The 22,808-nt window shown below is 46.3% G+C and overlaps 1 protein-coding gene across 1 annotated transcript in view; it reads left to right on the top strand.

Annotated features, from left to right (window-relative positions):
• The window catches only part of KCNT2 (potassium sodium-activated channel subfamily T member 2), a 1,033,274-nt gene that overhangs the window by 218,558 nt on the left and 791,908 nt on the right, over positions 1-22,808 (top strand). The gene's annotated exons all lie outside the window — the stretch shown is intronic.

The raw sequence follows: 22,808 nt of genomic DNA, 5'->3' as shown, positions 1-22,808 counted from the left end.
TTTGGACTGCCCTCAACAGGGCAGATAAGTACTCCTGCACAGGAACGCGATGCCAGGGAGTGATGAAGCAAGCAGGAGGGTGGCATTGCAAGAAGATGGAAGGCACCAGACCCGGACCTGCAACACCCATCTGACCGGACTGCACCGGACCCCCAAGGAAGCAACATTGCGAAACGCACGTTGGGGTCTATTTTCCCACGTCCAGCATCCAGGTTGGTTCATGACAAGCATTTCTTCTTTTTTCATATTACCCATTGCATGCCACTTACAGACTTTTTGTTGTAGCACAGTCTGAAAGACATTGGCCTGTATACACTGCACTTTAGTACTGTTCCTTGTATATTATTATCTCAACCCTAATGTTTTCCTGTATTATGCAGTTATTATTGTTTACATTCTGGGTTCGTATATGAATTCATGAAATACCATATGCTCTGTTAGCACATTCAGCACCTGCCATGTTTATTTAGATTATACAAACATATATATGTGTATCCTTTTTTTGTCAGTGCATTTAGTATTTCTGCTGTCAGTACTCTGATACAAGCATTTTTGTATTATTTATTTACTTCATGATTACATTTTCACCAACTGGTTTGCGGACGTGGCACCATGTTGTCGCTTTACCCTGAGTTTCTCTATATTTATCTGTTTTTATGACTAAGTATTGTCTTGTTGGAATTTTGAATAAAATGTAAATATATATTTCTACAAGTTGCTCTAGGACCCACTTTCTTTGTTTGGTTTAATGCTGTTGTTTTAGTGGATGAGCTTATGATTTATGGCCCTTATATTTGGAAATCGATTGGGTTCAGGTCTGGTGACTGTGGAGGCAAGGTCATCTGGTGTAGCACCCCATCACTCTCCTTCTTGGTCAAATAGCCCTTACCCAGCCTGGAGGTGTGTTTGGGGTCATTGTCCTGTTGAAAAATAAATGATGGTCTAACTAAATGCAAACCATATGGAATAGCATGCCGCTGCAAGATGCTCTGGTAGCCATGCTTGTTCAGAATGCCTTCAATTTTGAATAAATCCCCAACAGTGTCACCAGCAAAGCACCTCCACACCATCTCACCTCCTCCTCCATGCTTCACGGTGGGAACCTGGCATGTAGAGTCCATCCGTTCACCTTTTCTGCGTTGCACAAAGACACAATGGTTGGAATCAAATATCTCAAATTTGGACTCATCAGACCAAAGCACAGATTTCCACTGGTCTAATGTCCATTGCTTGTGTTCTTTAGCCCAAACAAGTCTCTTCTGCTTGTTGCCTGTCCTTAGCAGTGGTTTCCTAGCAGCTATTTTACCATGAAGGCCTGCTGCACAAAGTCTCCTCTTAACAGTTGTTGTAGACATATGTCTGCTGCTAGAACTCTGTGTGGCAATGACCTGGTCTCTAAACTGAGCTGCTGTTAACCTGCAATTTCTGAGGCTGGTGACTTGGATAAACTTATCCTCAGAAGCAGAGGTGACTCTTGGTCTTCCTTTCCTGGGGAGGTCCTCATGTGAGCCACTTTCTTTGTAGCGCTTGATGGTTTTTGCAACTGCACTTGGGGACACTTTCAAAGTTTGCCCAATTTTTCTGACTGACTGAGCCTTGTTTCTTAAAGTAATGATGGCCACTCATTTTTCTTTACTTAGCTGCTTTTTTCTTGCCATAATACAAATTCTAACAAATTCCTATTCAGTAGGACTATCAGCTGTGTATCCACCAGACCTCTGCACAACACAACTGATGGTCCCAACCCCATTTATAAGGAAAGAAATCCCACTTATTAAACCTGACAGGGCACACCTGTGAAGTGAAAACCATTTCTGGTGACTACCTCTTGAAGCTCATCAAGAGAATGCCAACAAGAGTGTGCAAAGCAGTCATCAAAGCAAAAGGTGGCTACTTTGAAGACCCTAGAAAATAAAGACATATTTTCAGTTGTTTCACACTTTTTTGTTAAGTATATAATTCCACATTTATTAATTCACAGTTTTGATGCCTTCAGTGTGAATGTACCATTTTCATAGTCATGAAATACAGAAAAATCTTTAAATGAGAAGTTGTGTCCAAACTTTTGGTCTGTACTGTTTATCAGCCAAAACTTCTGACAGGTTCACTTTAAAAATTACAGTACCAATATGTAGGGCTCGAGTTCCCGCCTCTGCACAAGGGGAATCTCAAGCCATCTCCGCTGCGGTCTCACATTCTCCTCCTGCCTCAGTGGAGCCTGCTCAGTGGAGACGTCGGTCCCAGCGTCTGGTTCAGGCAGATACTCTGCATCTGGCTACTGCTGTTCTTCCAGGCTCTGTCATTATAGCTAGCACTGGTCAGCTGCGGGTGGACTTGCTTCTGGGACTAAGTCCTGCTTTCTCCCTTCTGAGCATGCCCAAAGGAAGACCTCCCATTGGTCCTCCAGCAAGGTCCTGAAGTTGCTGCAACTATAAAAGGTTTGCATGGCCGCACGGCCATGCGCTAGTATCAATCTTTTTCATGAGCTTTGCGCCAGTGTGGTCATGTACAGTGGGGCAAAAAAGTATTTAGTCAGTCAGCAATAGTGCAAGTTCCACCACTTAAAAAGATGAGAGGCGTCTGTAATTTACATCATAGGTAGACCTCAACTATGGGAGACAAACTGAGAAAAAAAAATCCAGAAAATCACATTGTCTGTTTTTTTAACATTTTATTTGCATATTATGGTGAAAAATAAGTATTTGGTCAGAAACAAAATTTCATCTCAATACTTTGTAATATATCCTTTGTTGGCAATGACAGAGGTCAAACATTTTCTGTAAGTCTTCACAAGGTTGCCACACACTGTTGTTGGTATGTTGGCCCATTCCTCCATGCAGATCTCCTCTAGAGCAGTGATGTTTTTGGCTTTTCGCTTGGCAACATGGACTTTCAACTCCCTCCAAAGGTTTTCTATAGGGTTGAGATCTGGAGACTGGCTAGGCCACTCCAGGACCTTGAAATGCTTCTTACAAAGCCACTCCTTTATTGCCCTGGCGGTGTGCTTTGGATAATTGTCATGTTGAAAGACCCAGCCACGTTTCATCTTTAATGCCCTTGCTGATGGAAGGAGGTTTGCACTCAAAATCTCACGATACATGGCCCCATTCATTCTTTCATGTACCCGGATCAGTCGTCCTGGCCCCTTTGCAGAGAAACAGACCCAAAGCATGATGTTTCCACCACCATGCTTTACAGTAGGTATGGTGTTTGATGGATGCAACTCAGTATTCTTTTTCCTCCAAACACGACAAGTTGTGTTTCTACCAAACAGTTCCAGTTTGGTTTCATCAGACCATAGGACATTCTCCCAAAACTCCTCTGGATCATCCAAATGCTCTCCAGCAAACTTCAGACGGGCCCGGACATGTACTGGCTTAAGCAGTGGGACACATCTGGCACTGCAGGATCTGAGTCCATGGTGGCGTAGTGTGTTACTTATGGTAGGCCTTGTTACATTGGTCCCAGCTCTCTGCAGTTCATTCACTAGGTCCCCCCGCGTGGTTCTGGGATTTTTGCTCACCGTTCTTGTGATCATTCTGACCCCACGGGGTGGGATTTTGCGTGGATCCCCAGATCGAGGGAGATTATCAGTGGTCTTGTATGTCTTCCATTTTCTAATTATTGCTCCCACTGTTGATTTCTTCACTCCAAGCTGGTTGGCTATTGCAGATTCAGTCTTCCCAGCCTGGTGCAGGGCTACAATTTTGTTTCTGGTGTCCTTTGACAGCTCTTTGGTCTTCACCATAGTGGAGTTTGGAGTCAGACTGTTTGAGGGTGTGCACAGGTGTCTTTTTATACTGATAACAAGTTTAAACAGGTGCCATTACTACAGGTAATGAGTGGAGGAAAGAGGAGACTCTTAAAGAAGAAGTTACAGGTCTGTGAGAGCCAGAAATCTTGATTGTTTGTTTCTGACCAAATACTTATTTTCCACCATAATATGCAAATAAAATGTTTAAAAAACAGACAATGTGATTTTCTGGATTTTTTTTTCTCAGTTTGTCTCCCATAGTTGAGGTCTACCTATGATGTAAATTACAGACGTCTCTCATCTTTTTAAGTGGTGGAACTTGCACTATTGCTGACTGACTAAATACTTTTTTGCCCCACTGTATGCTTGTGGTCAGGGCTTGGCTGAAATAAGCCACTAGAATACCGGCACCTCCGGTGAGGAGTTTGTTTGCATGTATTCAGGGCCCATCTGAAATAAGATATTAGAATACCGGCACCTCTGGTGAGGAATTGCTTGTGTGCTTCTCTGACAGCATGACCACTGACTGCTTTCAGGTCAGCAGATAGCTGTGCACTCCTGTGAGCTTAACAGGACACAGTGCTTTTCTATCATGGTGACTCTATGAAGTAACAGAACTCACTTATACCGCCATATAGTGCCATTTGCTAGCAGCAGGTTCTCCTCCTGCACGGTGGACCCCGGGCTGCAAACACACCAATATTAACATCTATATTTTCTCGGTGCGCTCCGTCAGCTCTAACATAATACTAGCACCAGGGTCTGGCTAGTAAATGGTGGATCAATAGCAATCTTTGCGGTGCATCCAGCAGCTGGAGGGTAGATTGGTGGCTCTTGAGCGCTCAATCCCAGCAGTGGATGTTACTGCAGTTTCTGTTCAGGGTGCTAGCTTGGCTGCAGTAACCTAGTCCACTGCCACCCCAGTTCCGACTCTTTCTTGCCTCCCACTGCCAGAGAAATTTTCAGGAGATAGTAAATCTTGTAGGGGGTTTCGTGAGCAAGTGCTCTATACATCTCGAGCTTCGGCCGCACGTTTCCCCACAGAGCGGGCAAAGATGGGATTTATAGTGTCTCTCCTGTCGGACAGGGCGTTGAAGTGGGCTATGCCGCTGTAGGAGCATGGCGATCATGTGGTGCAGAGTGCTCCGCTGTTCCTGAGCACACTGAAACAGGTCGTATTAGGACTTTAAGTCACCCATAATATGGCGTTCCAACTGTTGGCATTGACTCAGGACTTGTCCTTGGTCAGCCATTTTGACGTCCACTTCCTCACCCTAGCATCTGAGCTGTAGTGGTCGGATAAAGCCCTTATCCCTATATTTTGGAGGGGGCTGGCTGACCACGTGAAGGATGCTCTGGCCACAAGGGAGATTCCTACCACACTGGAGGAGTTAATTACTGTGTCCACTCGTATTGATCTCTGTTTTCACAAGCGGAGGTTAGAGCGAGCCCAGTGTAGGCAGAGGTTTCGGCTGGCTGCCACCTTTGCCAAACCTTTGGAATCTCCAGCCCTGGTCCCTGAGTCACATGAGGCCATGGAAGTGTCACGAATGGGATCTAAGTCCTGGACCGCTCGTGCACTCGTGGTCTGTCATGTTTGCCAGCAGTCAGGACATCTTGCCACCAGATGTTTCCAGCGGTTGAGGAAATGCCAGCGTCTAGTTGTAGTAGGTGGAGGTACCCTAGACATGGTGACGTTTGCCTCCAAATTGTCCTTTAAGGGGACAATTACGATAGGCTCATTCTCCCACTCGGTAGAGCTCTGCGTGGATTCGGGGGCGGAGGGCTATTTTATGTCTTCTGCCTTTGCCCAACGTCATGCAATTCCCCTGGTAATGCTAGCTAAGCCAGTTACCGTACGAGTGGTGAATGGGTCAACACTGCCCTCTCAGATAACCCACCAGACCATCCCCTTCTCTCTGTCCATGTTGCCATCTCATCATGAGATAATATCTCTGATCGTCATTCCTGAGGGAATTGATGACGTCCTGTTAGGGATACCTTAGCTACGGTATCACTCTCCTCATATCGAGCGGTCCACAGGCAGAATTTTGGGATGGGGTGAATCTTGTGGGGGTAGATGTCAGAGGGAAAGCGTTCAAGTTGCTACTACTGAGGAACCCGCAGATATATCCTCTCTTCCCAAGCAATATTGGCCCTATGCAGACGTGTTCTCCAAAAGGGCTTCGGAGACCATTCCACCTCACCATCCCTATGACTGTCCTATTGACCTCTTGCCTGGTGCTGAGCCTCCCCGGGGTCGATTCAATCCGTTATCTCTCCCGGAGACGGAGGCAATGTCTCAGTACATCCAGGAAAATCTGGCAGGAGGATTCATTAGGAAGTCATTGTCATCTGCAGGGGCTGAGTTCTTCATTGTGCAGAAGAAGAACGGGGAACTATGTCCATGCATAGACTACCGGGGTCTTAACGCCATCACCGTTAAGAATAAGTATCCCCTGCCCCTGATATCTGAGCTTTTTGATAGGCTTTGGGGAGCAAGGGTATTTACTAAGATAGATCTGCGGTGTGCTTACAACCTGATTCGCATCCGTGAGGGGGACAAATGGAAGATGGCTTTTAACACCAGGGATGGGCACTATGAATATTTTGTGATGCCCTTTGGGCTCTGTAATGCCCCAGCCATTTTCCAAGACTTTGTAAACGATATCTTCCGGGATATGCTTTCCACCTCAGTCGTAGTCTATCTGAATGATATTCTCATCTAATCTTCAGACATTGACTCCCACCGGAGAAATGTTTGCAAAGTCTTCTACCTCTTACGAGCTAATTCCCTCTATGCCAAGTTGGAGAAATGTGTGTTTGAGCAGGAGTCCCTACCTTTCCTGGGCTTTATCATCTCCGCCCAGGTATTGGCTATGGATCCTGCCAAACTACAGGCTGTGATGGACTGGCAAGAATCCCATTCTCTTAAAGCGGTGCAGCACTTTTTGGGATTCATTAACTATTATTGCCAGTTCATTCCTCATTTCTCAACTCTGGTAGCTCCCTTGGTAGCCCTCACCAAGAATGGAGCAAATCCCAAATTGTGGTCTGAGGAGGTCTCCAAGGCCTTCATTTCCAATAAGTCCCATTTTGCTAGCGCTCCCATCCTACATCACCCGGATGTAGATAAGCCATTCAAAATGGAGGTGGATGCCTCTTCCGTTGGTGCTGAAGCAGTCCTCTTTCAAAAGGATGCTCAAGGCCAGAAGCATCCTTACTTCTTCTTCTCCAAGACCTTCACACCAGTGGAGAGGAAGTATTCCATCAGGGACAGGGAGTTGCTAGCAATGAAGTCGGCCTTGTCTGAGTGGAGACATCTTTTGGAGGGGGCTCGCTATCCTTTCCAAGTATTCGCAGACCACAAGAATTTAGTTTACCTACAAACAGCCCAGCGGTTAAATTCTCACCAGGCCAGATGGTCCTTTTTCTTCTCCCAGTTCCATTTCTCCATCCATTTCCTTTCCAGGGAGAAGAACATTCATGCCGACGCTCTCTCTCGCTCCGTTGTATCATCATCTGAGGAGGAAGAGGAGCCTCGGCTTATTGTCTCTACCGAGAGTCTGAGAACTGTGGCCCTGGTTTTGCTAGAGTCTGTGTTTCCAGGCAAGACTTTTGTACCATTCAGTCTGCATCCGGAGGTTCTCTCTTGGAATCACTTGTCCAGAGTGGGTGGACATTTTGGGTCCAAAAGCACATCTGAGCTACTGGCGAGGCCACGCTCGTGGCCGCATATGGCCCGTAATCTCGCAGACTATGTTCGGGCGTGTGTCTCCTGCACCAAGAACAAGTCTCCTAGTCAACGGCTTGCTGGGTTGCTTTACCACCTGCCGGTGTCGGACAGGCCCTGGGAGATGGTCGGGATGGATTTTGTGGTTTTCTCTTGAGCTCATTCTCCCAGGGTGGGTGAACATTTCGGGACCAAGAGGACATTTGAGCTTCTGGTGAGGACATAGTGGTGTGTTATGGCTGGCAATCAGGCAACACAGCGTGCAGTAATCAGCGCACATACAGAGATCTGGCAATAACCCAAAACAATAGGACGAGCTCTGAGACGTGGAATCTCTGTAGACTGCAGTACCTGATCTATCCTCACACAACTGGAAGCAGCAGTGGATTGCGCCTATCCACTACCTATGCAACTCGGCACTGCCTGAGGAGCTGACTAGCCTGAAGATAGAAATACAAGCCTGACTTACCTCAGAGAAATACCCCAAAGGAATAGGCAGCCCCCACATATAATGACTGTTAGCAAGATGAAAAGACAAACGTAGGAATGAAATAGATTCAGCAAAGTGAGGCCCGATATTCTAGACAGAGCGAGGATAGCAAAGAGAACTATGCAGTCTACAAAAAACCCTAAAACGAAAACCACGCAAAGGGGCAAAAAGACCCACCGTGCCGAACTAACAGCACGGCGGTGCACCCCTTTGCTTCTCAGAGCTTCCAGCAAAAGATAATAACAAGCTGGACAGAAAAAACAGAAAACAAACTAGAAGAACTTATCTAGCAGAGCAGCAGGCCCAAGGAAAGATGCAGTAGCTCAGATCCAACACTGGAACATTGACAAGGAGCAAGGAAGACAGACTCAGGTGGAGCTAAATAGCAAGGCAGCCAACGAGCTCACCAAAACACCTGAGGGAGGAAGCCCAGAGACTGCAATACCACTTGTGACCACAGAAGTGAACTCAGCCACAGAATTCACAACAGTACCCCCCCCCTTGAGGAGGGGTCACCGAACCCTCACCAGAACCCCCAGGCCGACCAGGATGAGCCACATGAAAGGCACGAACAAGATCTGGGGCATGGACATCAGAGGCAAAAACCCAGGAATTATCTTCCTGAGCATAACCCTTCCATTTGACCAGATACTGGAGTTTCCGTCTAGAGACACGAGAATCCAAAATCTTCTCCACAATATACTCCAATTCCCCCTCCACCAAAACAGGGGCAGGAGGCTCCACAGATGGAACCATAGGTGCCACGTATCTCCTCAACAACGACCTATGGAATACATTATGTATGGAAAAGGAGTCTGGGAGGGTCAGACGAAAAGACACCGGATTGAGAATCTCAGAAATCCTATACGGACCAATAAAACGAGGTTTAAATTTAGGAGAGGAAACCTTCATAGGTATATGACGAGAAGATAACCAAACCAGATCCCCAACACGAAGTCGGGGTCCCACACGGCGTCTGCGATTAGCGAAAAGCTGAGCCTTCTCCTGGGACAAGGTCAAATTGTCCACTACCTGAGTCCAGATCTGCTGCAACCTGTCCACCACATTATCCACACCAGGACAGTCCGAAGACTCAACCTGTCCTGAAGAGAAACGAGGATGGAACCCAGAATTGCAGAAAAATGGAGAGACCAAGGTAGCCGAGCTGGCCCGATTATTAAGGGCGAACTCAGCCAACGGCAAAAATGACACCCAATCATCCTGGTCAGCGGAAACAAAACATCTCAGATATGTTTCCAAGGTCTGATTGGTTCGTTCGGTCTGGCCATTAGTCTGAGGATGGAAGGCCGAGGAAAAAGATAGGTCAATGCCCATCCTACCACAAAAGGCTCGCCAGAACCTCGAGACAAACTGGGAACCTCTGTCAGAAACAATATTCTCAGGAATGCCATGTAAACGAACCACATGCTGGAAGAACAAAGGCACCAAATCAGAGGAGGAAGGCAATTTAACCAAGGGCACCAGATGGACCATTTTAGAAAAGCGATCACAGACCACCCAAATGACAGACATCTTTTGAGAAACGGGAAGGTCAGAAATGAAATCCATCGAAATATGTGTCCAAGGCCTCTTCGGGACCGGCAAGGGCAAAAGCAACCCACTGGCACGTGAACAGCAGGGCTTAGCCCTAGCACAAATTCCACAGGACTGCACAAAAGCACGCACATCCCGTGACAGAGATGGCCACCAGAAGGATCTAGCAACCAACTCCCTGGTACCAAAGATTCCTGGATGACCGGCCAGCACCGAACAATGAAGCTCAGAGATAACTTTACTAGTCCACCTATCAGGGACGAACAGTTTCTCGGCCGGACAACGATCAGGTTTATTAGCCTGAAATTTCTGCAACACTCTCCGCAAATCAGGGGAGATGGCAGACACAATGACTCCTTCCTTGAGGATACTCGCCGGCTCAGATAACCCCGGAGAGTCGGGCACAAAACTCCTAGACAGAGCATCCGCCTTCACATTTTTAGAGCCCGGAAGGTATGAAATCACAAAATCAAAACGAGCAAAAAACAACGACCAACGGGCCTGTCTAGGATTCAAGCGCTTGGCAGACTCAAGATAAGTAAGGTTCTTATGATCAGTCAAAACCACCACGCGATGCTTAGCACCCTCAAGCCAATGACGCCACTCCTCGAATGCCCACTTCATGGCCAGCAACTCTCGGTTGCCCACATCATAATTACGCTCAGCAGCAGAAAATTTCCTGGAAAAGAAAGCACATGGTTTGAACACTGAGCAACCAGAACCTCTCTGTGACAAAACCGCCCCTGCACCAATCTCAGAAGCATCAACCTCGACCTGGAACGGAAGAGAAACATCAGATTGACACAACACAGGGGCACAGCAAAAACGACGCTTCAACTCCTGAAAAGCTTCCACGGCAGCAGAAGACCAATTAACCAAATCAGCACCCTTCTTGGTCAAATCGGTCAATGGTCTGGCAATGCTAGAAAAATTACAGATGAAGCGACGATAAAAATTAGCAAAGCCCAGGAATTTCTGCAAACTTTTTAGAGATGTCGGCTGAGTCCAATCCTGGATGGCCTGAACCTTAACCGGATCCATCTCGATAGTAGAAGGGGAAAAGATGAACCCCAAAAATGAAACTTTCTGCACACCGAAGAGACACTTTGATCCCTTCACGAACAAGGAATTAGCACGCAGTACCTGGAAAACCATTCTGACTTGCTTCACATGAGACTCCCAATCATCTGAGAAGATCAAAATGTCATCCAAGTAAACAATCAAGAATTTATCCAGATACTCACGGAAAATGTCATGCATAAAAGACTGAAAAACAGATGGAGCATTAGCAAGTCCGAACGGCATCACCAGATACTCAAAATGACCCTCGGGCGTATTAAATGCCGTTTTCCATTCATCTCCCTGCCTGATTCTCACCAGATTATACGCACCACGAAGATCAATCTTAGTAAACCAACTAGCCCCCTTAATCCGAGCAAACAAGTCAGAAATCAATGGCAAGGGATACTGAAACTTAACAGTGATCTTATTAAGAAGGCGGTAATCAATACACGGTCTTAGCGAACCATCCTTCTTGGCTACAAAAAAGAACCCTGCTCCCAATGGTGACGACGATGGGCGAATATGTCCCTTCTCCAGGGACTCCTTCACATAACTGCGCATAGCGGTGTGTTCAGGTACGGACAAATTAAATAAACGACCCTTAGGGAATTTACTACCAGGAATCAAATCGATAGCACAATCACAATTCCTATGCGGAGGAAGGGCATCAGACTTGGACTCTTCAAATACATCCTGAAAGTCCGACAAGAACTCTGGGATGTCAGAAGGAATGGATGACGAAATAGACAAAAATGGAACATCACCATGTACTCCCTGACAACCCCAGCTGGTTACCGACATAGAGTTCCAATCCAATACTGGATTATGGGTTTGTAGCCATGGCAACCCCAACACGACCACATCATGCAAATTATGCAGTACCAAAAAGCGAATAACTTCCTGATGTGCAGGAGCCATGCACATGGTCAGCTGGGCCCAGTACTGAGGCTTATTCTTGGCCAGAGGTGTAGCATCAATTCCTCTCAACGGAATAGGACACCGCAAAGGCCCCAAGAAAAATCCACAACGTTTAGCATAATCCAAATCCATCAGATTCAGGGCAGCGCCTGAATCCACAAACGCCATGACAGAATATGATGACAAAGAGCACATTAAGGTAATGGACAAAAGGAATTTGGACTGTACAGTACCAATAACGGCAGAGCTATCGAACCGCCTAGTGCGTTTAGGACAATTAGAAATAGCATGAGTAGAATCACCACAATAGAAACACAGTCTGTTCAGACGTCTGTGTTCGTGCCGTTCTACTTTAGTCATAGTCCTGTCGCACTGCATAGGCTCAGGTTTACTCTCAGACAATACCGCCAAATGGTGCACAGATTTACGCTCGCGCAAGCGACGACCGATCTGAATGGCCAAGGACATAGACTCATTCAAACCAGCAGGCATAGGAAATCCCACCATTACATCCTTAAGAGCTTCAGAGAGACCCTTTCTGAACAAAGCCGCTAGTGCAGATTCATTCCACAGAGTGAGTACTGACCATTTTCTAAATTTCTGACAATATACTTCTACATCATCCTGACCCTGGCATAAAGCCAGCAGATTTTTCTCAGCTTGATCCACTGAATTAGGCTCATCGTAAAGCAATCCCAGCGCCTGGAAAAATGCATCAACATTACTCAATGCAGAATCTCCTGGTGCAAGAGAAAACGCCCAGTCCTGTGGGTCGCCGCGCAAAAAAGAAATAATAATCAAAACCTGTTGAATAGGATTACCAGAAGAATGAGGTTTCAAGGCCAAAAATAGCTTACAATTATTTCTGAAGCTCAGGAACTTAGTTCTGTCACCAAAAAACAAATCAGGAATCGGAATTCTTGGTTCTAGCATCGATTTCTGATCAATAGTATCTTGAATCTTTTGTACATTTACAACGAGATTATCCATTGAGGAGCACAGAGCCTGAATATCCATGTCCACAGCTGTGTCCTGAAGCACTCTAATGTCTAGGGGAAAAAAAAGACTGAAGACAGAGCTAAGAAAAAAAAATGATGTCAGGATTTCTTTTTTCCCTCTATTGGAAATCATTGAAAGGCTCCTTGTACTGTTATGGCTGGCAATCAGGCAACACAGCGTGCAGTAATCAGCGCACATACAGAGATCTGGCAATAACCCAAAACAATAGGACGAGCTCTGAGACGTGGAATCTCTGTAGACTGCAGTACCTGATCTATCCTCACACAACTGGAAGCAGCAGTGGATTGCGCCTATCCACTACCTATGCAACTCGGCACTGCCTGAGGAGCTGACTAGCCTGAAGATAGAAATACAAGCCTGACTTACCTCAGAGAAATACCCCAAAGGAATAGGCAGCCCCCACATATAATGACTGTTAGCAAGATGAAAAGACAAACGTAGGAATGAAATAGATTCAGCAAAGTGAGGCCCGATATTCTAGACAGAGCGAGGATAGCAAAGAGAACTATGCAGTCTACAAAAAACCCTAAAACGAAAACCACGCAAAGGGGCAAAAAGACCCACCGTGCCGAACTAACAGCACGGCGGTGCACCCCTTTGCTTCTCAGAGCTTCCAGCAAAAGATAATAACAAGCTGGACAGAAAAAACAGAAAACAAACTAGAAGAACTTATCTAGCAGAGCAGCAGGCCCAAGGAAAGATGCAGTAGCTCAGATCCAACACTGGAACATTGACAAGGAGCAAGGAAGACAGACTCAGGTGGAGCTAAATAGCAAGGCAGCCAACGAGCTCACCAAAACACCTGAGGGAGGAAGCCCAGAGACTGCAATACCACTTGTGACCACAGAAGTGAACTCAGCCACAGAATTCACAACAGTGGTGGCCGTATATGGCTTGTGACGTCAGGGATTATATTCGGGTGTGTGTCTCCTGCGCCAAGAATCGGTCCCCTCGGCAACGGCATGCTGGGCTACTTTACCCCCTGCCAGTGGCAGACAGGCCCTGGGAGATGGTTGGGATGGACTTCTTGGTGGGCTTACCCAAGTCTCGTAGCTGCACCATTATTTGGGTAATCACTAGTGTTGAGCGATACCGTCCGATACTTGAAAGTATCGGTATCGGATAGTATCGGCCGATACCCGAAAAATATCGGATATCGCCGATACCGATATCCGATACCAATACAAGTCAATGGGACATCAAGTATCGGAATGTATCCTCATGGATCCCAGGGTCTGAAGGAGAGGAAACTCTCCTTCAGGCCCTGGGATCCATATTAAAGTGTAAAATAAAGAATTAAAATAAAAAATATTGTTATATTCACCTCTCCGGCGGCCCCTGGACATCAGCGGGAGGATCCGGCGTCCGGCACGGCTTCTTTCTTCAAAATGCGCGCCTTCAGGACCTGTGGAATGACGTCCCGGCTTCTGATTGGTCGCGTGCCGCCCATGTGACCGCCACGCGACCAATCAGAAGCCGCGACGTCATTCCTCAGGTCCTAGAAGGCGCTCATTCTAGGACTTTAGCTGAGGAATGACGTCGCGGCTTCTGATTGGTCGCGTGGCGGTCACATGGGCGGCACGCGACCAATCAGAAGCCGGGACGTCATTCCACAGGTCCTGAAGGCGCGCATTTTGAAGAAAGAAGCCGTGCCGGACGCCGGATCCTCCCGCTGATGTCCAGGGGCCGCCGGAGAGGTGAATATAACAATATTTTTTATTTTAATTCTTTATTTTACACTTCCGATACCGATACCCGATATCACAAAAATATCGGATCTCGGTATCGGAATTCCGATACCGCAAGTATCGGCCGATACCCGATACTTGCGGTATCGGAATGCTCAACACTAGTAATCACCGACCATTTTTCCAAAATGGTGCGCTTGGTGCCTCTTCCACAGCTACCTTCTGCATGGGCACTGGCAGAGTTGTTCAATAAAACACATTTTTCGCCTACACGGTATGCTGGACAAAATTGATAGCGACCGGGGTCCCCAGTTGGCGTCTCGATTCTGGAGAGAGCTTTGTTGTCTGCTCAGCATTGAGTTGAATCTCTCCTTGGCATATCATCCCAAGACGAATGTGTTGGTAGAGAGGGCCAACCAGACTCTGGTCATATTACTGTGTCATTTTGTTTCAGCCAGGCAGAATGACTGGGCATCCTGCTACCGTGGGCAGAGTTTGCGCTAAACAACGCCGTAGCCAACTACACCGGTCAGACTCCATTCCTCCTTAATTGTGGCCAGCATCCGCATGTCCCTGTGTCCATGCCCATGTCTTCTGCCAACTCTAGGGTGAAAGACTGGGCTGTAAAGGCACGGGACATTTGGGACCGCACTAAGGATGCCATTCGGGCCTCCAAGGAGAGAATGAGGTCTTCCGCTGATACTCATCAGCGCCTCGCTCCGACCTTTGCTCCTGACGACTTAGTGTGGCTCTCCGCCCATAACATCAGGCTGCGTGTTGAGTTCACTAAGTTTGCACCATGCTACTTGGGTCCCTTCAAGGTCCTCGAACAGATTAACCCTGTGGTCTACCTTCTGGCCCTTCCTCCACGCCTAGGTATCACCAACACCTTTCATGTGTCCCTCTTGAAGCCCGTATACATGTCCCGGTTTTCTGAGTCATCTGCCGGGACATCAGGTTCATCTACGGATGATTACGAGGTGAATGCCATTTTGGGGTGCAAGGTGGTACGTGGCAAGAAATTTTATTTGGTGGACTGGAAGGGTTATGGTCCAGAGGACAGGTCTTTGGAAGCTGCTGAGCACATTCTAGCTCCGCAGCTCATTGCGGCCTTCAAGAGTAGCGAGGTCCAAGGGGGGGACCCTAGGAGGGGGAGTAATGTTAGGGCTCGAGTTCCTGCTTCTGCAAAGGGGGAATCTTGAGCCATCTCTGCTGCGGTCTCCCATTCTTATCCAGCCGCAGTGGAGTCTACTCAGTGGAGACGTTGGTCCCAGCATCTGGCTCAGGCAGATACTCAGCATCTGGCTACTGCTGTTATTCCAGGCTCTGCCATTATAGCTAGTACTGGTCAGCAGCGAGGACTCGCTTCTGGGACTAAGTCTTGCTTTCTCCCTTCTGAGCATGCCCAAAGGAAGATCTCTCATTGGAGGTCAGGGGTCACACGCTCAGGTCCAGAAGCAACTCCCATTAGTCCTCTAGGAAGGTCCTGAAGTCGCTAGTATCAATCTTTGTCATGAACTTTGCGCCAATGTGGTCATGTATGCTTGTGGTCAGGGCCCGGCTGAAATAAGCCACTGGAATACCGGCACCTCCTGTGAGGAGTTTGTTTTCATGTATTCAGGGCCCGGCTGAAATAAGCCACTAGAATACCGGCACCTCCGGTGAGGAATTGTTTGTGTGCTTCTCTGACAGCATGACCACTGACTGCTATCAGCTCAGCAGTTAGCTGTGTACTCCTGTGAGCTTAACAGGACACAGTGCTTTTCCATCACAGCAACTCTGTGAAGTAACAGAGCTCGCTTATGCCACCATTAAATGCCATTTGCTAGCATCAGGTTCTCCTCCTGCACGGTGAACCCCGGGCTGTGAACATACCAATAATAACATCTATATTTACTCGGTGCTTCTGCCAGCCCTAACACCAATATGTCCTTTGTTTGATGACTGTGTTTTATAATGTTAGGCAATACTGCCGATTTCAGAGTTGTCATTGCTGGCCATACACTGGTGCATATCTCTTTACTTTTCCAGGACAAATTATATTTCACATTTCCTGACTACCCCTACATTACATCTAAATGCACTAGACTAGACTGCTGCTGCCGGGGCTGCGGTTCCTCTTCTTATGCTGCTACACATCTTACCTTCCTCATCTCAACTATCTGTCATGTGGCTTCTGTCATTGCCAATACACAGCCATGACAGCCACACATCTTGTTTTTCCACTGTTTTTTTATGCTAAACAGTACTGATCCTGGGAAATATACTTTATTCAGGATACCCAAACATAAACAAACTTCCAAAATAGGACTCATTTTTTAAAAAGTTAATTGACAAGCCACTGCTTGTTCACTTTGAAGCTAGCCTGTTTCTCTAACCTAAGAAATAGACAATTTTTGGCACCTTGATAAAAAAGCAAACCTTTGTTATTGTTTAACCCCTTAGTGACAGAGCCAATTTGGTACTTAATGACCAGGCCAATTTTTGCAATTCTGACCACTGTCACTTTATGAGGTTATAACTCTGGAACGCTTCAACGGATCCCGCTGATTCTGAGATTGTTTTTTCGTGACATATTGTACTTCATGTTAGCGGTAACATTTCTTCGATATTACTTGCGATTATTTATGAAAAAAACGGAAATATGGCGAACATTTTTAAAATTTTGCAATTTTCAAACTTTGTATTTTTATGCCCTTAAATCAGAGAGATATGTAACATAGTAACATAGTTAGTAAGGCCGAAAAAAGACATTTGTCCATCCAGTTCAGCCTATATTCCATCATAATAAATCCCCAGATCTACGTCCTTCTACAGAACCTAATTGTATGATACAATATTGTTCTGCTTCAGGAAGACATCCAGGCCTCTCTTGAACCCCCCGACTGAGTTCGCCATCACCACCTCCTCAGGCAAGCAATTCCAGATTCTCACTGCCCTAACAGTAAAGAATCCTCTTCTATGTTGGTGGAAAAACCTTCTCTCCTCCAGATGCAAAGAATGCCCCCTTGTGCCCGTCACCTTCCTTGGTATAAACAGATCCTCAGCGAGATATTTGTATTGTCCCCTTATATACTTATACATGGTTATTAGATCGCCCTCTAATGTGGTCATGAAAAATAGTTAATAAATAACATTTACCACATGTCTACTTTACATCAGCACAATTTTGGAAACAAAATTTTTTTTTGTTAGGGAGTTATAAGGGTTAAAAGTTGACCAGCAATTTCTCATTTTTACAACACCATTTTTTTTTAGGGACCACATCACATTTGAAGTCATTTTGAGGGGTCTATATGATAGAAAATAATGAATTGTGACACCATTCTAAAAACTACACCCCTCAAGGTTCTCAAAACCACATTCAAGAAGTTTATTAACCCTTTATGTGCTTCACAGGAACTGAAACAATGTGGAAGGAAAAAATGAACATTTAACTTTTTTTTGCAAACATCTTAATTCAGAACCATTTTTTTTATTTTCACAAGTGTAAAAACAGAAATGTAACCATAAATTTTGTTATGCAATTTCTCCTGAATACGCCAATACCCCATATGTGGGGGTAAACCACTGTTAGGGCGCACCGCAGAACTTAGAAGTGAAGGAGCGCCGTTTGACTTTTTCAATGCAGAATTGGCTGGAATTGAGATCGGACGCCAAGTCACGTTTAGAGAGCCCCTGATGTGCCTAAACAGTGGAAACTCCCCACAAGTGACACCATTTTGGAAACTAGACCCCTTAAGGAACTTATCTAGATGTGTGGTGAGCACTTTGAACCCCCAAGTGCTTCACAGAAGTTTATAACGTAGAACCGTGAAAATAAAAAATCGCTTTTGTTTACACAAAAATGATCTTTTCGCCCACAAATTCTTATTTTCACAAGGGTAACAGGAGAAATTAGACCACAAAAGTTGTTGTGCGATTTCTCCTGAATATGTCGATACCCCATATGTGAGGGTAAACCACTGTTTGGGCGCACCGCAGAGCTTGGAAGGGAAGGAGTGCCGTTTTACTTTTTCAATGTTGAATTGGCTGGAATTGAGATTGGACGCCATGTCGCGTTTGGAGAACCCCTGATGTGCCTAAACAGTGGAAACCCCCCACAAGTGACACTATTTTGGAAACTAGACCCCTTAAGGAACTTATCTAGATGTGTGGTGAGCACTTTGAACCCCCAAGTGCTTCACAGAACTTTATAACGTAGAGCCGTGAAAAAAGAAAATCGCATTTTTTCTACAAAAATGATCTTTTTGCCCACAAATTTTTATTTTCACAAGGGTAACAGGAGAAATTAGACCACTAAAGTTGTTGTGCAATTTCTCCTAAGTACGTCGATACCCAATATGTGGGGGTAAACCACTGTTTGGGCGCACCGCAGAGCTTGGAAGAGAAAGAGTGCCGTTTTACTTTTTCAATGTAGAATTGGCTGGAATTGAGATCGGACGCCATGTCGCGTTTGGAGAGCCCCTGATGTGCCTAAACAGTAGAAATCCCCCACAAGTGACCCCATTTTGGAAACTAGACCCCCCATGGAACTTATCTAGATGTGTGGTGAGAACCTTGAATGCCCAAGTGCTTCACAGAAGTTTATAATGCAGAGCTGTGAAAATAAAAAATATTTTTTTTTTCCACAAAAAAGATTTTTTAGCCCCCAAGTTTTTATTTTCACAAGGGTAACAAGAGAAATTGGACCACAAAAGTTGTTGTCCAATTTGTCCTGAGTATGCTGGTACCCCATATGTGGGGGTAAACCACTGTTTGGGCGCACGGCAGAGCTCGGAAGGAAGGAGCGCCGTTTTGGAATGCAGACTTTGATAGAATGGTCTGCGGGTATTATGTTGCGTTTGTAGAGCCCCTGATGTACCTAACCAGTAGAAACCCTCCACAAGTGACCCCATTTTGGAAACTAGACCCCCCAAGGAACTTATCTAGTGTGGTGAGAATTTTGAATGCCCAAGTGCTTCACAGAAGTTTAGAATGCAGAGTCGTGAAAATAAAAAATATTTTTTTTTCCACAAAAAAGATATTGTAGCCCCCAAGTTTTTATTTTCACAAGGGTAACAGGAGAAATTGGACTGCAATAGTTGTTGTCCAATTTATCCCGAGTACGCTGATGCACCATATGTGGGGGTAAACCACTGTTTGGGCGCACGGCAGAGCTCGGAAGGGAAGGAGCGCCTTTTTGGAATGCAGACTTTGATAGAATGGTCTGTGGGCATTATGTTGCGATTGCAGAGCCCCTGATGTACCTAAACTGTAGTAACCCCCCACAAGTGACCCCATTTTGGAAACTAGACCCCCCAAGGAACTTATCTAGATGTGTGGTGAGAACTTTGAATGCCCAAGTGCTTCACAGAAGTTTAGAATGCAGAGTCGTGAAAATAAAAAAATTTTTTTTTTTCCACAAAAAAGATATTGTAGCCCCCAAGTTTTTATTTTCACAAGGGTAACAGGAGAAATTGGACTGCAATAGTTGTTGTCCAATTTATCCCGAGTACGCTGATGTGCCATATGTGGGGGTAAACCACTGTTTGGGCGCACGGCAGAGCTCGGAAGGGAAGGAGCGCCTTTTTGGAATGCAGACTTTGATAGAATAGTCTGTGGGCATTATGTTGCGATTGCAGAGCCCCTGATGTACCTAAACTGTAGTAACCCCCACAAGTGACCCCATTTTGGAAACTAGACCCCCCAAGGAACTTATCTAGATGTGTGGTGAGAACTTTGAATGCCCAAGTGCTTCACAGAAGTTTAGAATGCAGAGTCGTGAAAATAAAAAATATTTTTTTTTCCACAAAAAAGATATTGTAGCCCCCAAGTTTTTATTTTCACAAGGGTAACAGGAGAAATTGGACTGCAATAGTTGTTGTCCAATTTATCCTGAGTACGCTGATGCGCCATATGTGGGGGTAAACCACTGTTTGGGCGCACGGCAGAGCTCGGAAGGGAAGGAGCGCCTTTTTGGAATGCAGACTTTGATAGAATAGTCTGTGGGCATTATGTTGCGATTGCAGAGCCCCTGATGTACCTAAACTGTAGTAACCCCCACAAGTGACCCCATTTTGGAAACTAGACCCCCCAAGGAACTTATCTAGATGTGTGGTGAGAACTTTGAATGCCAAAGTGCTTCACAGAAGTTTAGAATGCAGAGTCGTGAAAATAAAAAATATTTTTTTTTCACAAAAAAGATTTTGTAGCCCCCAAGTTTTTATTTTCACAAAGGTAACAAGAGAAATTGGACCCCAGAAGTTGTTGTCCAATTCATCCCGAGTACGCTGATGCCCCATATGTGGGGGTAACCCACTGTTTGGGCGCACGGCAGAGCTCAGAAGGGAGGGAGCACCATTTGACTTTTTGAGCGCAAAATTGGCTGTCGTGTTTGGAGACCCCCTGATGTACCTAAACAGTGGAAACCCCCCAATTCTAGCTCCAACCCTAACCCCAACACACCCCTAACCCTAATCCCAACCTGATCCATAATCCTAATCACTAACCCTAACCATAATCACAACCCTTACCCCAAAACAACCCTAATGTCAACCCTAACCATAACCCTAATCAAAACCCTAAATCCAACACACCCCTAATCCTAATCTCAACCCTAACCTCAAACCTAACCCTAATCCCAATACACCCCTAATCACAACCCTAACCTTAACCCTAATCCCAAACCTAACCCTAATCCCAAGCGTAACCCTAATGCCAACCCTAACCCTAATACCAACCCTAATCCAAACCCTAACCCTAACTTTAGCCCCAACCCTAGCCCTAACTTTAGCCCCAACCCTAACCCTAGCCCTAAGGCTACTTTCACACTTGCGTCGTTTGGCATTCTGTCGCAATCCGTCGTTTTGGACAAGAAACGGATCCTGCAAATGTGCCCGCAGGATGCGCTTTTTGCCCATAGACTTGTATTGCCGACGGATCGTGACGGATGGCCACACGTCGCGTCCGTCGTGCAATGGATCAGTTGTGTTTTGGCGGAGCGTCGCCACAAAAAAAGTTCAATGAAACATTTTTTTGTACGTCGCATCCGCCATTTCTGACCGCGCATGCGTGGCTGTAACTCCGCCCCCTCCTCCCCAGGACATAGATTGGGCAGCGGATGCGTTGAAAAACTACAGCTGCTGCCCACGTTGTGCACAATTTTCACAACGTGCGTCAGTATGTCGGGCCGACGCATTGCGACGGCCCCGTACCGACGTAAGTGTGAAAGAAGCCTAACCCTAAGTTTAGCCCCAACCCTAACCCTAAATTTAGCCCCAACCCTATCCCTAAATTTAGCCCCAACCCTAGCCCTAACCCTAGCCCTAACCCTAGCCCTATCCCTAACCCTACCCCTAACCCTACCCCTACCCCTAACCTAACCCTACCCCTAACCCTAACCCTACCCCTAACCTTACCCCTAACCCTAACCCTAACCCTAGCCCTAACCCTAACCCTACCCCTACCCCTACCCCTACCCCTAACCCTACCCCTAACCCTACCCCTAACCCTACCCCTAACCCTACCCCTAACCCTAAGCCTAATTTTAGCCCTAACTGCTGATCTCCTGCCTGCCGGAAGATGGAGACAGATGGCGGGCGCACTGGGCATGCGTCCGCCATGTTCTTCTGCCGGCGGCCAGGAGGAGCAGCAAGAGGATCCAGGGACCTAGGTGAGTATTGTAGGGTCCCCGAATCCCCCTATTTCTCTGTCCTCTGATGTGCGATCACATCAGAGGACAGAGAATTACACTTTACTTTTTTTTTTTTTTTTTTTGCGGTCGCCAGTAAACAGTTAATTACCGGCGATCGCAAAACAGGAGTCGGTAATACCGACCCCGATCATGCTCTTTGGGGTCTCGGCTACCCCCGGCAGCCGAGACCCCAAAGATTCTCCCGGTGCCGGCCGGCGGGCGCACTGCGCATGCGCCCGCCATTTTAAAGATGGCGGCGCCCACCGGGAGACACGAGGAGCATCGGCGGAGCTAGGTGAGTATTGGGGGGCCACCTGGGACCCCTTTTCTCTGTCCTCCGATGTGCGATCACATCGGAGGACAGAGAAATTAAAAAGAGATCGCTTTTTTTTTGCGATCGCCGGTAAACGGTTAATTACCGGCGATCGCAAATGCGGGGTGGGTTAAAAACCCCCCGAATCATGTTCTCTCGGGTCTCGGCTACCCTCGGCAGCCGAGACCCCGGAGGAAATCGGCCTCTGGGGGGCGCTATGGACTTTTTCCACAGAGCCGTTAATTAATGGCGCTGTGGTTTAAGTACCCTTCGCGGCCGCCGTTAAAAGGCGTATCGGCGGTCGCTAAGGGGTTAAACAATTGTTAATAGCAAACCTGTGCCAGATAAAAAAGTGATTTTTTTTGCTTGTAATTATCATAAAAGTGATAAGTTTGTCACTTTCAAGACAGCACACCCGTTTGTCCTCCATAAATAAAGGGACATTTTTTGGATGATGTCTGATAAAGACATTCCTTCTTTTATTTCTACCATCTCTGAATAAACAGATACCTCATGCAACAGCTCAAACTGCTTTTCAGCTCAGCCACACTGAGGTGCCACAAACATCAGTTTCATAAACTACTATTGGTAGAAAATATTA

This window comes from Ranitomeya imitator, chromosome 8 (assembly GCF_032444005.1).
Source record: "Ranitomeya imitator isolate aRanImi1 chromosome 8, aRanImi1.pri, whole genome shotgun sequence".
Lineage (NCBI taxonomy): Eukaryota > Metazoa > Chordata > Amphibia > Anura > Dendrobatidae > Ranitomeya > Ranitomeya imitator.
Note: the sequence above shows the minus strand (reverse complement) of the source record. Positions and strands in the feature narration are given on the sequence as shown.